Source organism: Cetorhinus maximus, chromosome 23, assembly GCF_964194155.1.
Source record: "Cetorhinus maximus chromosome 23, sCetMax3.hap1.1, whole genome shotgun sequence".
In the NCBI taxonomy this organism is placed as follows: domain Eukaryota; kingdom Metazoa; phylum Chordata; class Chondrichthyes; order Lamniformes; family Cetorhinidae; genus Cetorhinus; species Cetorhinus maximus.
Window position 1 is genome coordinate 5,408,407 of NC_135901.1, and position 10,714 is coordinate 5,419,120.

A 10,714-nucleotide genomic window follows, 5' to 3' on the forward strand; every position below is an offset into this window, starting at 1 on the left:
CAATAGAAATATTGGGTTCAAAACAACAAATAGAAATTGATTCTATGATTGCACATATAGAACTGGAACACACCATCGCACCGAGTGAATCCACTGTCAGTTTACATGTTGCTCAGTGAAAATTTCAATCATCCTTGACTTTTTCGCATTTGGGCACTGAGCCGGAAAGCAGTCTGGACTCAAAGAACATGTGAACATATGAACTCGGAGCAGGAGTAGGATACTCGGCCCTTCAAGCCTTCTCCGCCATTCAACAAGATCACGGCTGATCTGATTGAAACCTGCTGCTTACCCCGATCACCTTTCACCCCCTTGTTGATCAAGAATCAATCTAGCTGTGCCTTAAAAATATTCAAAGACTCTGCTTCCACTGCCTTTTGAAGGAGAGAGTTACAAGTACTCACGACTGTCTGAGAAAAAACTTCTCTCATCTCTGTCTTAAATGAGCGACCCCTTACTTTTAAAGTGACCCCTAGTTCTAAATTTTCCAACAAGACGAAAGATCCTCTCCACATCCACCCTGTCAAGACCCCTCAGGATCTGAAAGATTTCGATCAAGTCGCCTCTTAACCTTCTAAACTCCAGCGGATGCAGGCCTTGCCTGCCACCTTTCCTCATAAGACAAGCCGCCCATTCTTGGTATTAGCTCAGTAAGCCTTCTCTGAACTGCTTCTAACGCATTTACATTTTCCTTAAATAAGGAGGCCAGTACTCTACACTGTACTCCTGATATCACTGTCCTATACAACTGAAGTATAACCTTCTTACTTCAATTCCCCTCACAGCAAATGATAGCGTTCTATTAGCTTTCCTAATTACTTGTTGTGCCTAAATAGTTCAGCATTTTTTTCAATTTCTGTCAGACCTTCTTAATAGCTTTGCACATCTGGAAAGTATTCTCCCATGTCCTATCCTTGTTACCCTGACGTGTCTAAATCTCTTCACAGCCGAGATACTCCTCCCCACAGTTTACATTTCCACCGCTTCAATCAGCTAAACTTTATCCATAGGCACCAGCAGGGATCGAACTCACAGCATCTGGTTTGATAAGTCCACTATTTTAACCACGGGTTACGCCAACAGCGCCAGAAAGGTTAAGGCCCTCTTCCAACTTTTAAACCTACTGTTATTTTCTGTGCCATGTACTATGAAGATGCACAACGAAAGTGAGTAAAGTTTATGATGGTAAAAATGCATTCATCCCCCTCGGGGAACTGAATCACATTGACACACGCAGAGGAACACACACAGACATAGACACCGATAGAGACAGCGGCCTAAGGAGAGACAAACATCCAGAAAGCAGGGATGTCACCAAATTGGCTCCGTTTTTGTTCCATTTGCAACTGCAAATTTGGTGTATGCCAACAGATGAACGTAAATGAAAAATACCGGGAAGCGTTTGAAAGGTATTTTAGTCCATTTAATAGATAATAAGTTCTGTAACTCATTCTTAAAACAGGAACAGTGAGAAATGTAAACTAATAAATGTAGATTGCAGGTTCAAAATGTCGGATTTTCACTCTAAAGCGTTTCAAACCCATTACATAAGCAAGTCAGTTCCGTACATCGTCGCCATGTACCTTTTAATGTTCTGTACATAAAACGACAGAGGGGTTACAGAAGGGAACGAAGAAATGCAGCCCCATCTATTCCTGGCTGTCCTGCAATTTCTGCTACCTCTCCTCGATCTTTCCGCCAGAATGGAGCACTGCACACCGAGCGCACACAGGGGGGACATGATTGAGGTGCATAAAATTATGAGGGGCATAATAGGGCACACAGGAACGAACTTTTCCCCTTGGTGGACGGATTTTAAGGTAAAGGGTAGGAAGTTTAGAGGGGATGCGAAGATGAATTTTCTCACCCAGAGGGTGGTGGGAATCTGGAACTCACTGCCTGAAAGGGTGGTAGAGGCAGAAACCCTCATAACATTTAAGAAGTATTTGGATGTGCACTTGCGATGCCATGGTATACAAGGCTATGGGCCTAGTGCTGGAAAATGGGATTAGAATAGTTAGGTATTTGTTTGACCGGCGCAGACTCGATGGGACGAAGGGCCTTTCTCTGTGCTGCAGCCCTTTCCAACTCAATGACTGAAGGGTGTGGCAAAATTGATTCAAAATACGGACAGTCTGAAACTCTGGCAGCGATGGGATTTCAAGCCACGCCTCCATAGAGTCTGAAACTTAAATCCAGCGCCTTAGACCGCTCGGCCACTGCGACGTCTAAAATTGTCATTGCCTTGACTGGAAATTTCAAACGCCGTCCACTTTGTAACGCTCAGTAACTGAACGGCCTCCAATGTAAAAACATACAGAAAGAAACAATCTCCTCTTGCATCTTCCCAACCTGCTTTTTCTCCCTGAACCTTTTTAATATGAAGCTACACAACTAATGTGAATGAAGTTTGCGATGGTAAAATGCGTCCACCCCCTCGTGGAACTGAACCGAATTGATATATTCCAGATCCGAACCACTCGCTGTGCAACATAGAAGCCCCTTTAAAATTGTAACCTTTATTTTCTGTTTCCTCTCCTCTCCGACGAAAATGAATCACTTCACACTTCCGTACATTAAATTTCAGCTGCCACTTGTCCGTCCAAATGGATTTGTTGAAGAACCCGAAAGGAGAACCGACTCAAACTGGGAATGAAAGAGTGAGAATGAAAGAAGAAGAGACGTGACGGGTTTTGTCGATCCCGGGGGAAAGAGACTCCGGGATCAGTTCATTGTGACAGTTCACACAGCAACAAGAAAACAACATTCCCTGATGAGGGCTAACCCCGGGCGGCAGGAGCGGGAGCGCCGAATAACAGCCTGTTTAGTTAAAACACAGAAGACTTGTTCAGCCAATAACAGCATCGAGTGTGTTCCACATGAACATGAAGTGAACAGTGAGGGGAAATAGTGCCACAAGCTGCGGAGGGACAACTTTCAATTTCCAAACCCACCAACAAAATCAATGCGGCTCCTCTGAAACTTTCAAGGCAAATACTGATCCTTTATAAGGTGCCGTTCCCAGAACTATCCACAGTCCTCCAGGTGTGACCTAACCAGGGCTTTGTGTAGCTGCAGCAAACCTTTCCCTCTTTTCTAAAACAGTCTCTGTAACAGTTTGTACAGCAAGGGAAATTAGATTGTATAGAGCGACTGAGAAAAACGAGGACATGCTTGATCTGAAACAATCTCATTGGAAAGTTCGGTATGAAATCAGTTGCATAAATACATTTTTGGTTCAAAAATTATATCGGAATCTAAAGTCCAACCCTTGATGTCTTTGGGTCTGGGAAACTTTGTTAATGATTACACAGTGCGCATGGACACTGCAGAAACTCCTGCACCTCTTTCAATATTGTTTCTCTTCACTCAGAGTTTTCAAAAGGGAACTGAAAGGGAAGAAAAATCAGGGTTATGGAAAAAGAGAAGGAAATTAGGGCGAATTGGAAAGCTCTTTGTAAAAAAACTGACATAGACACGATGGGCCGAATTGTCTCCTAATGTGCTGTGTCATTTTATGACGACATTGCTAAGTCAGTCTGATTCCAGAATTACTGATTGTAGCAGCTGAATTCCATTTCTTCCAAACAAAGACCCAAAGTGCTGCTGCATGACCACGCAGGTTAACATTGTGGACAGGTCCATTGGGTTTCGGCAGCACAGTGATTCTGTCGTGTGGTGCTTATCACGTTCGCCAAACACACAAAAAGACCCCGTTTTGAAATTGGGCAGAAACACTATCAAAAACTGCACATTTAAATGTGAAGAGAAGTTCGATAATTCACTTGTGTTGTTAAATATTAAATACAGTATCTTACAGCCACGTGGCAATTGCTCTTCCAGATGCGCTGAAAAACATCCCACAAACGAAAAAGAAGCACATTTCATGATACACGAAACAGTAAAGGTTATGAATCATTTTCAACTGTCACTCGGTAGACGTATTAGCAGTTTGTTTACAGATGCAGATTAACATAATTACTCTCCGTCTCAAAGATGGCTAATAGCAATGAGTGCTCCTAAAGACTAGCAAGACAAGCGATACTGTAATTGAAACCGAGGAAATGGCAGATATGCCACAGAATCACTTTGTATCGGTCTTCAGAATAGAGGAAGAGGAAAAACTACCAAGGAACCGAGGAAGCCACGACTCGGTGCAGGTCTGGTGACATCCCTCCTTTCATATTCAGTACGGAAAAAAGAGACATGAACGGGATGTAGGCGCCAGAATGTAAAAGATGCCATGAACCTATTTGAAAGAAGAGCAGGGGAGTTCTCCCCGCTTCCTGGTCAATGTTTATCCCTCAATCAACGTCACAAAGACACATTCTCCGCTCATTATGACGTTAATGTTTGTGGGAGTTTGCTGAGCGGTGATTGGCAGCCGTGTTTCCGACATTGCCACAATGACGACACTTCACAATGTCCTTCATTGACTGGAAAGTGATTTGAGACGTCCGCTGGTCGGGAAAGGTGCTATGTAAATTCAAGCCTGTCTTTATTTAATTATCATAAACCCCAGTCCTCTGGTGACTGACCCTCGAGAGTGGAAACAGTTTCTCCCTAACTGCTCTATCAAACCATCCGCCGCCGATCCCTTCCTCAGCCCAATAATTTTAAACAACACCATGAAAACTCGGTTTAACCTGCTTTGATCTAAAGAAAACGATCCCAGCTTTTAAAGTCTCTCCACAAAACTAAATGTGTTCACCCCTGAACATGGTGCAAGGCGGAACATTGTGACGAGATTTTGGAAAGTGTTGTTCGTTGGCAGGTGGAAAAATAGAGGAGGAACCAAAACAGGAAACCCAGTCTCCAGTTCTATGAATAATTACAAACTCTTTAGGAAACGGAATCAGGGGAGAATGAAGGGTGAGCTGTCCGACTGACCAGGGCCTATCCGGAATGTTAAGCCATGCTGTCATGCAGCAGCACTCTGGGTCTCTGTTTCGGTGAAATGGAATTCAGCTGGTATTATCAGGGAGGCTGCAGAAAGATTCATATAACAATGTAATCATAAAACGGCAAAGCACCATGTATCTATTCAATGGCATACGGGGCCCTTCCATAATCCTGTCTCGATCAGCTTTTTTAAGAGCAAACGAATTAATCTCAGTTTCCTTCCCTCTTTTAGTAAACCTGTTATTATTCTGAATATCAATTAATTGCACAATTCCCTTTTGAAAAAGGAGATTCTGCAGATTCCATGCCTAGTTTACCTTAATTAACACTGTTTCCCTCACCCAATGCCATGAAGATTTAGACTAGTGCGTCTTACATAGCTATGCATATGAACATTATTTACTTTTTCTATTGATTTCATATAGAATTGACAAAAGTGCTTATTTTTCTGATCAAACATCTCATTATTTTTGAGTTGATCTATACAATCTAATTACATTTGCTCCACAAACGGCTAATCGAGGGTGTTATATCACAGTGGGAAATCATTGTTACAGTTCAACAGAGACCTGCCAAGATCAAAGGCTGGCATAGTTTGTTTCGTTCGTTTGGTTTAAAATGCATTTGTTCTGGGAAGGTAATCTTACAGAATACATATCTGTTTAGGAAAAAGTGTTGATATACCAGAATGTTTGGAGGATTCCAATGGTTAGACTGAGTGGTCATGTCATTTGTTACAGGAAGACAACTCTTGGTTTCCACCTGGTGCCTCAGTTTGTTTGAATTTCAAAATGCAGAAGGCTCGGTCCAGCAAATGTCTTAGGCAGCAATGCTTTCTGCTCAATTATTATGAACACACTTCTCCTCCTGAGCAGAAGAAATTCAACAAACTTTTCTCAGCAATTTTTTACCTTATTCACCATTCAGTATTAATGTATTTGATATTGATGCCCTTGGTTGACTTGAGGCTCTCTGAAATAGACAACATCGAATTGCAAACATGACTGGCAAACAAAAGAATGTAAGTCACCAGGTAATGCATTTGATATGGGTCTGATTTGAGATGTAGCACAACAGTCAGCATTTCAACAAAATCAAAGAATTTTACAGGGAACAGGCTTGAGAATGATGCGTTAATTAGATCTGATCCCTCTTTGTCTGTCTTTATGAGCACACATCACACTGAGACACTTTTGACATGGTGAGTAACTTTCTTAAGCTGCATCGAAAGATCCTTTGATTTATCTTGTTGACTAAACGAGCTGCTAATATGTGAGCGCAGTGAAATACGAACATCTATCCACTCAAGTGTGTCATGGAATCTCAGCACGTGCTGATTTTGCTGCATTCATTTTGTGACCTCGGTGAGAGCAAATGCAATATTGCCTGCAACATGAGAGATTCAGGTAAGCTTCAACGACGCAAATTATCCTCAATATTTAACGAGTAAGTTTTCATAATGTTTCTGCCTGGTTTCGAACCGGGGACTTTTCGCGTGTGAGGCGAACGTGATAACCACTACACTACAGAAACTGCCACGGATTGAATGATCCTGTCCGGAATGCTAAACTGCGCTGTAACTCAGCAGCAATCTGGATCTGTATTGCGGAGAAATGGAATACAGCTGCTGTTCTCAGGAACGCTGCAGCGAGACTGATGTAACAATGTAATCAGAAAATGGCCTAGCACCATGTATCCAAACAATGGCAAAAGAGGCCCTCCCAACATCCGATCTCACGTCCCTTTTGAAACGAGAAAACTAATTCATCACAATTTGCTTCTCTCTCTAAATGATCTATTTCTTCTCCCTTTCATTAAGTTACTCAATTCTCTTTTGAAAAAGTCGTTTCTGCAGAATCCATGCCTGGTTTGCCTTAATTCACAAGGTTCACATGACGATTTGGACTTGGGTTCCTAATATACTTTACCAGATGAACATGACGTAATTATGCAATTGATCTCATATCGAATTTACGAAAGTGTTATTTTTAACCTTTCTATTTTTACAATCTTGTTACTTTTGCTCCATACCCCTTCAACCGAGGGTGCGATATTACAGAGGAAAATGTTTGTTCCGGAGTTTAACAGGGCCCTGCCAAGATCGCAGGCTTCAATTGTTCGTTTACTTCATTTGGTTTGAAATAATTTTGTTCCTGGACTGGAATCTAACAGAGGACAAATATTTGTGGAACAAACAGGGCAGTGCTGAGCTACCAGGGTGTTTGGAGGTTTTCAATCGTTGGACAATCCATGTCACTTGTTGAAGGGAAGCAACTGTTGATTTCACCCTGGTGCCTCAGCTTGTTTTGAATTTCAAAATGTAGACGTGTCCGTCCAGCAAATGTCTCCGGGTGCAATGCTTTCTGCTCAATCATTAGGAACATCCTTCTCATCCTTGGAAGACGAAATTAAAGAAACTCATTATTTGTTCCGTTATTCTATATTTAATATTCATATTTTAACTGTTATTGATGCCTTCGTCTGAATTGAGACTCTCTGAAATATACACCAGCCCCGAATTGCAAACATGACTGATAGACGAAAGAATGTCAGTCAACAGGTAATGCAAATCATATGGTGCTCATTTGAAATTGAGCGCAGTTAGCTTTTAAACAGAATCCAAGAATTTTACTGGGAACAGAATGATGCTTGAGAATGATGCGTTAATTAGATCTGATCACTCTTTGTCTGTCTTTGTGAGCACACGTTACAATGAGACATATTTGACATGGTGAGTAACTGTGTTAAGCTGCATCGAAATACGTACTGATTTTGCTGCAGATAAAAGCAAACAAATGCGGGTGCTGAAAATCCAAAACAAAAATAAAAATACCTGGAAAAACTCAGCAGGTCTGGCAGCATCTGCGGAGAGGAACACAGTTTCGAGTCCGTATGACTCTTCAACAGAACTAAGTAAAAATAGAAGAGGTGAAATATAAAATCGCATCTCTCTTATATATTTCACCTCTTTTCTATTTATTAACTGTGTTCCTCTCCGCAGATGCTGCAAGACCTGCTGAGTTTTTGCAGGTATTTTGATTTTGCTGCACGCGTTTTATGACCTCGGTGAGAGCAAATGCATTATGCCTGCAACAGTGGAGATTCAGGTAAGCTTTAACGATGCAAATTATCCTCACAATTTAATGAGTAAGTTTTCATAATGTTTCTACCCGGTTTCGAACCGGGGACCTTTCGCGTGTGAGGCGAACGTGATAACCACTACACTACAGAAACTGCCACGGCTTTAATGATCCTGTCTGGAATGCTAAACTGCGCTGTAACTCAGCAGCAATCTGAATCTATATTGCGGAGAAATGGAATACAGCTGCTATTCTCAGGAACGCTGCAGCGAGACTGATGTAACAATGTAATCATAAAATGGCCGAGCACCATTTATCCAAACAATGGCAAAAGAGGCCCTCCCAACATCCGAACTCAGGTCCCTTTTGAAACGAGAAAACTAATTCATCAAAATTTGCTTCTCTCTCTAAATGATCTATTTCTTCTCCCTTTCATTAAGTTACTCAATTCTCTTTTGAAAAAGTCGTTTCTGCAGAATCCATGCTTGGTTTGCCTTAATTCACAAGGTTCACATGACGATTTGGACTTGGGTTCCTAATATATTTTACCAGATGAACATGATGCAATTGATCTCATATCGAATTTGCGAAAGTATTATTTTTAACCTTTCTATTTTTACAATCTTGTTACTTTTGCTCCATACCCTTTCAACCGAGGTTGCGATATTACAGAGGAAAATGTTTGTTCCGGAGTTTAACAGAGCCCTGCCAAGATCGCAGGCTTCAATTATTCGTTTACGTCATTTGGTTTGAAATAATTTTGTTCCTGGACCGGAATCTAACAGAGAATAAATATTTGTGTAACAAACAGGGCAGTGCTGAGCTACCAGGGTGTTTGGAGGTTTCCAATGGTTGGACTGAGGGTCCATGTCACTTGTTGCAGGGAAGCAACTGTTGATTTCACCCTGGTGCCTCAGCTTGTTTTGAATTTCAAAATGTAGACGTGTCCGTCCAGCAAATGTCTCCGGGTGCAATGCTTTCTGCTCAATCATTAGGAACATCCTTCTCATCCTTGGAAGACGAAATTAAAGAAACTCAGTATTTGTTCCGTTATTCTATATTTAATATTCATATTTTATCCGTTATTGATGCCTTCGTCTGAATTGAGACTCTCTGAAATATACACCAGCCCCGAATTGCAAACATGACTGATAGACGAAAGAATGTCAGTCAACAGGGAATGCAAATCACATGGTGCTCATTTGAAATTAAACAAAATCCGAGAATTTTATTGGGAACAGGCTTGAGAATGATGCGTTAATTAGATCTGATCACTCTTTGTCTTTGTGAGCACACCTTACAATGAGACACCTTTGACATGGTGAGTAACTGTTAAGCTGCATCGAAAGACGTACTGATTTTGCTGCAGATAAAAGCAAAAAACTGCGGGTGCTGGAAATCCAAAACAAAAATAAAAATACCTGGAAAAACTCAGCAGGCCTGGCAGCATCTGCGGAGAGGAACATAGTTAACGTTTCGAGTCCGTATGACTCTTCAACAGAACTAAGATAAAATAGAAAAGAGGTGAAATATAAAATCGCATATATCTTTTATATTGCACCTCTTTTCTTTTTATTAACTGTGTTCCTCTCCGCAGATGCTGCCCGGCCTGCTGAGTTATTGCGGGTATTCTGATTTTGCTGCACGTGTTTTATGACCTCGGTGAGAGCAAATGCATTATGCCTGCAACATTGGAGATTCAGGTCAGCTTTAACGATGCAAATTATTCTCACAATTTAATGAGTAAGTTTTCATAATGTTTCTACCCGGTTTCGAACCGGGGACCTTTCGCGTGGTAGGCGAACGTGATAACCTCTACACTACAGAAACTGCCGTGGTATAACCGAGCCTGCCTGGCATGCTAAACTGCGCTGTAACGCTGCAGCAATCTGAGTCTCTGTTGCGGAGAAATGAAATACAGCTGCGATTCTCAGGAACGCTGCAGCGAGACTGATGTAACAATGTCATCATAAAATGGCCTAGCACCATGTATTCATCCAAAAGGCTTAAAAGGCCCTTCCAACATCCGATCCGAGGGCCCTTTTTAAACGAGAACACTAATTAATCGCAATTTGCTTCTCTCTCTTAATGAACCCGTTTTTCCCTCCCTTTCATTTAAATTGCTGAATTCCCTTTTGAAAAAGTCGTTTCTGCAGAATCCATGCCTGGTTTGCTTTAATTCACAAGGTTCACACGACGATTTGGACTTGGGTTCCTAATATACTTCGCCAGATGAACATGATGTAATTATACAATTGATCTCATCGAATTTGCGAAAGTGTTACTTTTTCAACCTTAGTATTTTTACAATCTTATTACTTTTGCTCCACAGCCCTTCAATCGAGGGTGCGATATTACAGAGGAAAATGTTTGATCCGGAGTTTAACAGGGCCCTGCCAAGATCACGTGCTTCAATTGTTTGTTTAATTCATTTGGTTTGAAATAATTTTGTTCCTGGACCGGAATCTTACAGAGGATAAATATTTGTATCGCAAACAGGGTAGTGCTGAGCTACCAGAATGTTTGGAGGATTCCAATAGTTGGACTGACCAGGGAAGCTGACAAGCAAGCCTTCAAAATCACTGATGATCATTTCTTTACCCGTTACTGCCCTTCAGTTCGCTGACACTGCCGACAGGTTTCTCACACAAAATGGTTTGTTTGGTTAACGTTTGGTCACCGGCCATCGAGCCCAGGCCGTGGTGGAGAAAGCATTGACTCCGAACCACCCG

At 41.6% G+C, this 10,714-nt stretch overlaps 3 non-coding genes across 3 annotated transcripts; all 3 read right to left on the bottom strand.

Moving 5' to 3' along the window:
* Positions 1-6,362: 6,362 nt before the first annotated feature.
* trnav-cac (transfer RNA valine (anticodon CAC)) lies at positions 6,363-6,435 on the bottom strand. Its single transcript has one exon. It is a non-coding gene; the product is annotated as a tRNA-Val (tRNA).
* Positions 6,436-8,063: 1,628 nt separating this feature from the next.
* Positions 8,064-8,136, bottom strand: trnav-cac (transfer RNA valine (anticodon CAC)). Its single transcript has one exon. It is a non-coding gene; the product is annotated as a tRNA-Val (tRNA).
* Positions 8,137-9,739: 1,603 nt separating this feature from the next.
* trnag-acc (transfer RNA glycine (anticodon ACC)) lies at positions 9,740-9,812 on the bottom strand. The gene has a single exon. It is a non-coding gene; the product is annotated as a tRNA-Gly (tRNA).
* Between the last annotated feature and the right edge of the window lie 902 nt (positions 9,813-10,714).